Here is a 10,388-nt window from a genome sequence, read left to right on the forward strand (position 1 = left end):
TATAAATTATAATCTGACAGGCATGCAGATGAGAGAGCAAAAGAGAGAGAGAGTGTGAGAGAAAGAGAGAGAGTGTGAGTGTGAGAGAAAGAGAGAGAGTGTGAGAGAAAGAGAGAGAGTGTGAGAGAAAGAGAGTACTAAATAGGTATACTTCTTTCCCAAATGTCAAGATGTATCAGTGATTTGAATTGTATGATAATGTTTGGGATCGCTCTCTTTTTCTTTACTTCCTGTTGCTCGCCCACGTAATCAGAAGTGTAACCTCTTTAGATCCAGTGATGTGTAACAGTTGAGTGCCTCATCCTATCCAGTACGTCAATGCAGGGTAGCAGGGAGACACATTAAGAACCCCCACCCCCTTCTCCCTCCCTCTCCCTCTCTCTCTCTGACAGAACATGGTCTCCATGGGGAATATCGCAGATATGCGAAAAGCCTGGGTTTAATCAATACTGTACCACACACACACACACACACAAGAACCAGGTCATCAGCAAGAGAGAGCCAGAGACACGGGGATAGTCATAGTTTTGCTTGATATTTAATAAAGATTTCTCTCAAAAATAAGACGCATTCCTTTTTTAATGTCTCTAACCGTTCCCATTGCCAGATAAACATCTACATACTGGGACGCTGACCGTCATGCTGTCCTGGTTAACATAATGGTACCAGGGAACTACACAGGAAGAAAGCCTCACATTAAGACTGCATCCCAAATGGCATAGGGCACTGGTCAAAAGTAGTGCACTATATACGGAATAGGGTCTCTGTAATGTATACACTTTCATTAATTTAGATCCATGTCTTATTAATTAACCTCTTAACACTATGAAGTCTTCTTTTCATTGCAGGTGCAGTGTTGTATATCCAGTCCGTTGTCTTCCTCCTCCTCTTTCTGGTTACCATGGTTACGACCACTGACCCATGACAGCCAGAGCATCAGCACCTTGGCTTTAGACTGCTTACTGCTTGAAACAGTCTCACAGTTACAGTAACAGTCTACAGTCATGGCTACTGACGCCTGGCAACTCACCGTGGTAACACACTACCTGTCCCGGAGACACCACCCTGGAAGTGCTGCCATGGAAACTGTAGTCTGGGGTAAAGGGTTAACTAACACCATGACAATGGTATGGCATTGGCAGCTAAGGCTATGGGAAGACCCTAACAATGTCTGTGCCGGTAATGTCTCAGTAATGTCAGAGTATGGTATGCTATGATAGCAAATTTCCAGAGGACATGGAAACTCAACAATGCTCTCTCCTTCTTTCTCTTTGTCTTTCTCCTGCACCACCTCGCTATCTCTCCGTCTTGTGTGTCTGCATGTGTGTGTGTGAGTAAGCCTGCCTGCGTGGGCCTGCAATTGGGGGAGCCCTATGCTGATGTGCGCACATCATTTCCACCCACCAGCCAATCGGACTTCACCATCTCCAGTTACCATGCCAACTCCCGCTCCTCCATCTCCCTGCTGTCTCCATGGCGACCGTGGCTTTAGATTGTTACTCTAGAGACAGCACCATGGTAACAGTCTACAGCCATGGTCGTTAGGGGGCATGCGTCACGGCGACAGTGGAAGGCAACGGAAAGAGATGAAAAAGAATAAGAAGAGATCTGAGCGTGTGTGTGTGGGTGTGTGACGACAGCAGAGTGGGCATGTGAGAGATGGTTTTCCCAACAGGCAGGCAACCCGGAGCTCAGGCCAGCTATCTGACATGCGCAAACACACAGCTTTCTGAGCCAGACGCTGCCTGCTGCAGTCTCCTACTATCTCTTAGTAGGTCGAAGGGACACAGACGCCATTCACTGCTGGAAGTTCTCATATACAGATCTTTACAGAGTTTTCTATATATGTCAATGATACATACACAACACTTTAAAACTAAAAATGATTAACTTTCATTTTAGACATAGCTCTCTTTCTCCCTCTGTAAAGATCTCAATTGCGTACTCCTTCGCATCCTCTCTGCTCGTTTACTTCTCAAAAGCCATTGGATGAGAGAGCGTGAGATCCCGGATCATTTCCTCCAATGAGTTTTGAGAGGAAGATGAGAAGAGTATGCAATTTAGATTTTTCCTCTCTCTCTCTCAATGCAACACAATGGCTATATTGCTGCATAAAGGCATATTTTTACATAGTTTGATATTTGTAAAACAAGTGTATGTGAAAACAGTCTTATTTTGATAAACTAGTCAATGAATATGAGCTAATATTAGCATTTTTTAGGATCAATTTCCATTTCAGTCAAATTTTCCCATTTAGCATCTTTTAAATATTATTCCAAACTCATCTAAAATTGTCTTTCAACCAAGTCAGTGAGCAACACAATCCATTTAGGCAATGATTTGGCCATGAAATGTCTTGCTGTTTGCTTAGCTCAACAGGTCAGTGTGTGTCATTGATGCCACGTCTGGATAGAGTAAGTTATGTCTTAGGTAGATAGGATCTCATGTGATATATAGACAGTACCTCAACACACACTTTAATCTGTAAACATTTAAAGCACAGTAAACAATGTGATTGATTTTTAAAAAAACAATAAAGTGATATTGGATAAATGTAATTTGTCTGTTGGTTTTTGGGAGTGTTGCAAATATTTGGTTTTACATTTTTTTACATTTTATTTCACCTTTATTTGAACAGGTAAAACGTATTGAGACCTAGGTCTCTTTTACAAATGTGGCCTGTATAATAGAACATAGAAATATACACATTATACCCAGACATATACACAATAAAATACAGTGGGGCAAGAAAGTATTTAGTCAGCCACCAATTGTGCAAGTTCTCCCACTTAAAAATATGAGAGGCCTGTAATTTTCATCATAGGTACACTTCAACTATGACAGACAAAATGAGAAAAACAAATCCAGAAAATCACATTGTAGGATTTTTAATGAATATATTTGCAAATTATGGTAGAAAATAAGTATTTGGTCAATAACAAAAGTTTATCTCAATACTTTGTTATATACCCTTTGTTGGCAATGGCAGAGGTCAAACCTTTTCTGTAAGTCTTCACAAGGTTTTCACACACTGTTGCTGATATTTTGGCCCATTCCTCCATGCAGATCTCCTCTAGAGCAGTGATGTTTTGGGGCTGTTGCTGGGCAACACGGACTTTCAACTCCCTCCAAAGATTTTCTATGGGGTTGAGACCTGGAGACTGGCTAGGCCACTCCAGGACCTTGAAATGCTTCTTAAGAAGCCACTCCTTCGTTGCCCGGGCAGTGTGTTTGGGATCATTGTCATGCTGAAAGACCCAGCCACGTTTAATCTTCAATGCCCTTGCTGATGGAAGGAGGTTTTCACTCAAAATCTCATGATACATGGCCCCATTCCTTCTTTCCTTTACACGGATCAGTCGTCCTGGTCCCTTTGCAGAAAAACAGCCCCAACGCATGATGTTTCCACCCCCATGCTTCACAGTAGGTATGGTGTTCTTTGGATGCAACTCAGCATTCTTTGTCCTCCAAACACGACGAGTTGAGTTTTTACCAAAAAGTTATATTTTGGTTTCATCTGACCATATGACATTCTCCCAATCTTCTTCTGGATCATCCAAATGCTCTCTAGCAAACTTCAGACGGGCCTGAACATGTACTGGCTTAAGCAGGGGGACACGTCTGGCACTGCAGGATTTGAGTCCCTGGCGGCGTAGTGTGTTACTGATGGTAGGCTGTTACTTTGGTCCCAGCTCTCTGCAGGTCATTCACTAGGTCCCCCCGTGTGGTTCTGGGATTTTTGCTCACCGTTCTTGTGATCATTTTGACCCCACGGGGTGAGATCTTGCGTGGAGCCCCAGATCGAGGGAGAATATCAGTGGTCTTGAATGTCTTCCATTTCCTAATAATTGCTCCCACAGTTGATTTCTTCAAACCAAGCTGCTTACCTATTGCAGACCTATTGCTTACCTATTGTCTTCCCAGCCTGGTGCAGGTCTACAATTTTGTTTCTGGTGTCCTTTGACAGCTCTTTGGTCTTGGCCACAGTGGAGTTTGGAGTGTGACTGTTTGAGGTTGTGGACAGGTGTCTTTTATACTGATAACAAGTTCAAACAGGTGCCATTAATACAGGTAACGAGTGGAGGACAGAGGAGCTTCTTAAAGAAGAAGTTACAGGTCTGTGAGAGCCAAAAATCTTGTTTGTTTGTAGGTGACCAAATACTTATTTTCCTCCATAATTTGCAAATAAATTCATTAAAAATCCTACAATGTGATTTTCTGGATTTTTTTTCTTCTCATTTTGTCTGTCATAGTTGAAGTGTACCTATAATGAAAATGACAGGCCTCTCTCATATTTTTAAGTGGGAGAACTTGCACAATTGGTGGCTGACTAAATACTTTTTTGCCCCACTGTACATAAATATAGTCATGGGAAGCACAAATAAAACACTACAAATCATACAGAAAAACAGTTACATTCCTCCAATCCATACTTAAATTGCCAAACGGAACCAGAACAGAGAAATTTTGTTCCAGCAACACGGTACATTAAAACTAAAAGTGAATTTACCTAGCTCGGTGGAGACACAAGGAACTTCAAGTGTTAACCAATCCCGTGAATGGGTTAGGCAACTTAGGTGTCTATACAAAAAGGGAGTAATGTAGAGATCAACGGGTCTTCAGCGAAGTCCAGACAACTTTTTACCCCCAATTTCATGATATCCAATTGGTAGCTACAGTCTTGTCCCATCGCTGCAACTCCCGTACGGACTCGAGAGAGAGGCGAAGGTCAAGAGCCATGCGTCCCCCGAAACATGACTCTGCAAAGCCGCACTGCTTCTTGACACACTGCCCACTTAACCTGGAAGCCAGCCACACCAATGTGTCGGAGAAAACACCGTACAACTGCGACCGTGTCAAAGTGCATGTGGCCGGCCCTCACAGGAGTCGCTAGAGAGCGATGGGACAAGGACATCCCAGCCGGCCAATCCCTCCCCTAACCTGGAAGATGCTGGCCCAATTTTGCGTTGCCTCATGGGTCTCCTGGTCGTGGCCGGCTGCGACACAGCCTGGGATTGAACCCAGATCTGTAGTGACGCCTCAAGCACTGCAGTGCATTAGACCGCTGCGCCATTCGGGAGGCGATCCAGCCAACCTTTTGATACAGGATGCAGTGATGAGTATCAAAACTGTCACCATTAACAAAATGAAGAGCACTATGTTAGATGGCATCCAAAGGTTCAAGAGTAGTAGCAGCTGCACTTTGATAATATCACCATAATCAAGAACAGATAATAAGGTTGACTGAATTATCTGCTTCTGACTGCTTAGAGAAAGGCACAATCTGTTTATGTAGAAAAAGCCAACTTTAAACCTTAGCTTCTTAACCAGCTCATCAATATGTTTTTTTAAACCTCAAATCCATATCAATCCAAATGCCTATGTATTTATATGCGGGAACACGTTGGATTGGAGAACCATCTCATGAGTGAACATGTAGTTCATCTGAAACATTCTTACGAGAGTTTGAAAACAACATGTATTTTGTTTTGCCCGCATGAAGCACAAGTTTTGAATCATTCCAGCGATTCCAGCGTAGGTATAAAGTCAGACTTTAGTTTTGACACAACCAGATCAACAGTCAGGGCAATAACATACATAATATTATCATCCACATATAGATGAAGTTTACCATTTTTAATAGATTGACCAATGGTGTTTATATAAATAGTGAAGAGAATAGGTCCCAAAGTCGACCCCTGTGGTACACCTTTATGGACATCAAGGGTCAGAGATACCATATACACTGCTCAAAAAAATAAAGGGAACACTTAAACAACACAATGTAACTCCAAGTCAATCACACTTCTGTGAAATCAAACTGTCCACTTAGGAAGCAACACTGATTGACAATACATTTCACATGCTGTTGTGCAAATGGAATAGACAACAGGTGGAAATTATAGGCAATTAGCAAGACACCCCCAATAAAGGAGTGGTTCTGCAGGTGGTGACCACAGACCACTTCTCAGTTCCTATGCTTCCTGGCTGATGTTTTGGTCACTTTTGAATGCTGGCGGTGCTTTCACTCTAGTGGTAGCATGAGATGGAGTCTTCAACCCACACAAGTGGCTCAGGTAGTGCAGCTCATCCAGGATGGCACATCAATGCGAGCTGTGGCAAGAAGGTTTGCTGTGTCTGTCAGCGTAGTGTCCAGAGCATGGAGGCGCTACCAGGAGACAGGCCAGTACATCAGGAGACGTGGAGGAGGCTGTAGGAGGGCAACAACCCAGCAGCAGGACCGCTACCTCCGCCTAGGAGCACTGCCAGAGCCCTGCAAAATGACCTCCAGCAGGCCACAAATGTGCATGTGTCTGCTCAAACGGTCAGAAACAGACTCCATGAGGGTGGTATGAGGGCCCGGCGTCCACAGGTTGGGGTCGTGCTTACAGCCCAACACCATGCAGGACGTTTGGCATTTGCCAGAGAACACCAAGATTGGCAAATTCACCACTGGTGCCCTGTGCTCTTCACAGATGAAAGCAGGTTCACACTGAGCACATGTGACAGACGTGACAGAGTTTTGGAGACGCCGTGGAGAACGTTCTGCTGCCTGCAACATCCTCCAGCATGACCGGTTTGGGGGTAGGTTAGTCATGGTGTGGGGTGGCATTTCTTTGGGGGGTCGCACAGCCCTCCATGTGCTCGCCAGAGGTAGCCTGACTGCCATTAGGTACCGAGATGAGATCCTCAGACCCCTTGTGAGACCATATGCTGGTACGGTTGGCCCTGGGTTCCTCCTAATGCAAGACAATGCTAGACCTCATGTGGCTGGAGTGTGTCAGCAGTTCCTGCAAGAGGAAGGCATTGATGCTATGGACTGGCCCGCCCGTTCCCCAGGCCTGAATCCAATTGAGCACATCTGGGACATCATGTCTCGCTCCATCCACCAACGCCACATTGCACCAGGTCTGGGAGGAGATTCCTCAGGAGACCATCCGCCATCTCATCACGAGCATGCCCAGGCGTTGTAGGGTCATACAGGCACGTGGAGGCCACACACACTACTGAGCCTCATTTTGACTTGTTTTAAGGACATTACATCAAAGTTGGATCAGCCTGTAGTGTGGTTTTCCACTTTAATTTTGAGTGTGACTCCAAATTCAGACCTCCATTGGTTGATAAATTTGATTTCCATTGATTGATCTTTGTGTGATTTTGTTGTCAGCACATTCAACTATGTAAAGAAAAAAGTATTTAACAAGAATATTTCATTCATTCAGATCTAGGATGTGTTATTTTAGTGTTCCCTTTATTTTTTTGAGCAGTGTAGTTACATAGATTGAGAAATTGATGGATAGAGACATGGAGAGAGGAAAATACGTGTGTGTCCTCTCATCCATGTACTGTAAGAGATCAAATGCTGATTGAGAACACAGCACATAAACTCTTACTGTTCAAGGCTGAGAGAGAGGGGGAGAGAAGAGAAGGAGGGGGAAAGAGGGAGGATGGAGGCAGAGAGAAGAGGAGGAAAGGAGAAGAGGCAGGATGAAGGCAGAGAGAAAGAGATAAAGAGAGAGGATATAGGAGACTGTTTAATTAATAATAAATACAAACACTCACTCTCTAACACACAACTGATATTGGTTTGGGCATAAAACTACACAGTGATTGGACTAAAACCGTGATAAATAACCATGTGACATGTCAGCGTAGACAGACATCCCCATTCCCTCCATCCCATCTTGATGATGACTAATACTTACCCCAGTCAGATGTGTCAGAGTCAGACAAGCATCTGTGAGGATGGCCAAACCACAGCTGTGTCTGCCAGGACTCCCTCAGGACCCTCGTGGATGCTGACATACAGCAGTCATGTGACCTGCTTTCTGCCCTCGCTTCATACAATTTCCTCTGACCGAGAGAGAGGGAGAGAGAAATAAAGGAGGGGGAGATAGGGGGAGTGGAAATGGGGGGGGGACACAGAAGTAATGGTACACAGAGGGATGTTGTCTTCACCCATAGTACACCCAAACAGGAAAACCATGGAGGAGGAGAGAGAGAATAATGTTAAAACACAAATCACACCAATATTGGCACAGAGGACATAACATGCAAAGAATGTGAACACACACACACACACACACACACACACACACAATTAAGGGGCACAGTAATCTGGGGTGTAATCATTAGTGCACACTGTTATGTTCAGTTAAGACACTACACACACCATAGCAAACAGTTGCAAACATCCCTGTTTCATTCCGTTTGCTTCCACTTGGTTCTGTTTGCTTCCATTTGGTTCCGTTTGGTTCTGTTGGCTTTCATGTGGTTCTGTTTTATTTGGTTCCGTTTGGTTCTGTTGGCTTTCATGTGGTTCTGTTTTATTTGGTTCTGTTTGGATTAATTTAATTCCGTTAGGTTTAATTTGGTTCCGTTTTGTTCCTAGTGAATACACCCCTAATCCACAGTCTATCTCTCTCCATTCATCACCCTTCTTTCACCCCCTCTATCAGCCCCTGTGACAAAGCTGACTCATTGGTTCTCGTCACGAACGCGCATTATTTAATTACCCTTAGAAATTGTTTAGTGTTCATGTTTCCCCATATATCTAGTAATGGATTTATCCTACATGTATATTGTATACTGTTGTTATTTTCCTCTCTTGCCAGTATAATGGGTATTTACTGTGCGAAAGGATAATTACGTGTCGAGGTAATCTTTAGTCAAATTGCATTGTGACGCATTTCAGTTTCATATTTAAATGCAGTAATTTACCATTTTGCAATCCTCCCAGTGGATGCGATGTCCAGGTGCACATGAACACTTGCCACACGGACGAGAAATACGTTTCTTCATTTCCATATTGTAATTTTGCCTGTGTTTGAAGTTCGTGTGTCTCGGAGCTCCATGTCTGTCATGTCCGTGCGTAATCCGCGCGAGCTCCATAAGTAATACGTTTTGCCGCCTGTTGGTCTGCAGAATTATTGTTATGAAATCTGTATTCATCAATGGAAAGTAAATCCCGCTTTGAGTATGAGCCAGGAATGTTTAAGATGTTTATTTAGACGGAATATGTAAATGCAGGTAAATCATATCAAATTTTATTGGTCCCATACACATGGTTAGCAGATGTTAATGCCAGTGTAGCGAAATGCATGTGCTTCTGGTTCCGACAGTATTCTAACAATTCCCCAACAACTACCTAATTCACAAATCTAAAGGGAGGAATAAGAATATGTACATATAAATATATGGATGAGCAGCATAGGCATGGTGCCACAGATGGTATAAGGTACAGTATATACTTATGAGATGAGTAATGTAAGATATGTAAACATTATTAAAGTGTCATTGTTTAAAGTGACTAGTCATCCATTTATTAAAGTGGCCTTAGATGTGAGTGCAGGCAGCAGCATCGCTGAGTTAGAGATTGCTGTTTAGCAGTCTGATGGCCTTGAGATACAGTTGAAGTCGGAAGTTTGCATACACCTTAGCCAAATACATTTAAACTCAGTTTTTCACAATTCCTGACATTTAATCCTAGTAACAAGACCCTGTTTTAGGTCAGTTAAGATCACCACTTTTTGGGTCAGAAGTTTACATACACTCAATTAGTATTTGGTAGCATTGCCTTTAAATTGTTTAACTTGGGTCAAACATTTTGGGTAGCCTTCCACAAGCTTCCCACAATAAGTTGGGTGAATTTTGGCCCATTCCTCCTGAAGGAGCTGGTGTAACTGAGTCAGGTCTGCAGGCCTTGACTTTGTTGTCCTTAAAACATTTTGACACAACTTTGGAAGTATGCTTGGGATCATTGTCCATTTGGAAGACTCATTTGCGACCAAAGCTTTCACTTCCTGACTGATGTCTTGAGATGTTGCTTCACTATATCCACACAATTTTCCTGCCTCATGATGCCATCTATTTTGTGAAGTGCACCAGTCCCTCCTGCAGCAAAACACCCCCACAACATGATGCTGCCACCCCCGTTCTTCACGGTTGGGATGGTTTTCTTCGGCTTGCAAGCCTCCCCTTTTTTCCTCCAAACATAATGATGGTCATTATGGCAAAACAGTTCTATTTTTGTTTCATCAGACCAGAGGATATTTCTCCAAAAACTACAATCTTTGTCCCCATCTGCAGTTGAAAACCGTAGTCTGGCTTTTTTATGGCGGTTTTGGAGCAGTGGCTTCTTCCTTGCTGAGCGGCCTTCCAGGTTATGTCGATATAGGACTCGTTTTACTGTGGATATAGATAGTTTTGTACCTGTTTCCTCCAGCATCTTCACAAGGTCCTTTGCTGCTGTTCTGGGATTGATTTGCACTTGTCGCACCAACGCACATTCATCTCTAGGAGACAGATTGCTTCTTCTTCCTTAGCGGTATGATGGCTGCGTGGTCCCATGGTGTTTATACTTGCGTACTATTGTTTGTACAGATGAA

At 43.4% G+C, this 10,388-nt stretch overlaps 1 long non-coding RNA gene across 1 annotated transcript; it reads right to left on the reverse strand.

Annotated features, from left to right (window-relative positions):
* Window positions 1-2,456: 2,456 nt before the first annotated feature.
* On the reverse strand, window positions 2,457-7,914 carry LOC135562496 (uncharacterized). The gene is made up of 2 exons (XR_010460023.1): window positions 7,707-7,914; window positions 2,457-5,095 (listed from the first exon to the last, which is right to left on the reverse strand). It is a non-coding gene; the product is annotated as an uncharacterized LOC135562496 (long non-coding RNA).
* Window positions 7,915-10,388: the final 2,474 nt, after the last annotated feature.

This window comes from Oncorhynchus nerka, linkage group LG19 (assembly GCF_034236695.1).
Source record: "Oncorhynchus nerka isolate Pitt River linkage group LG19, Oner_Uvic_2.0, whole genome shotgun sequence".
Lineage (NCBI taxonomy): Eukaryota > Metazoa > Chordata > Actinopteri > Salmoniformes > Salmonidae > Oncorhynchus > Oncorhynchus nerka.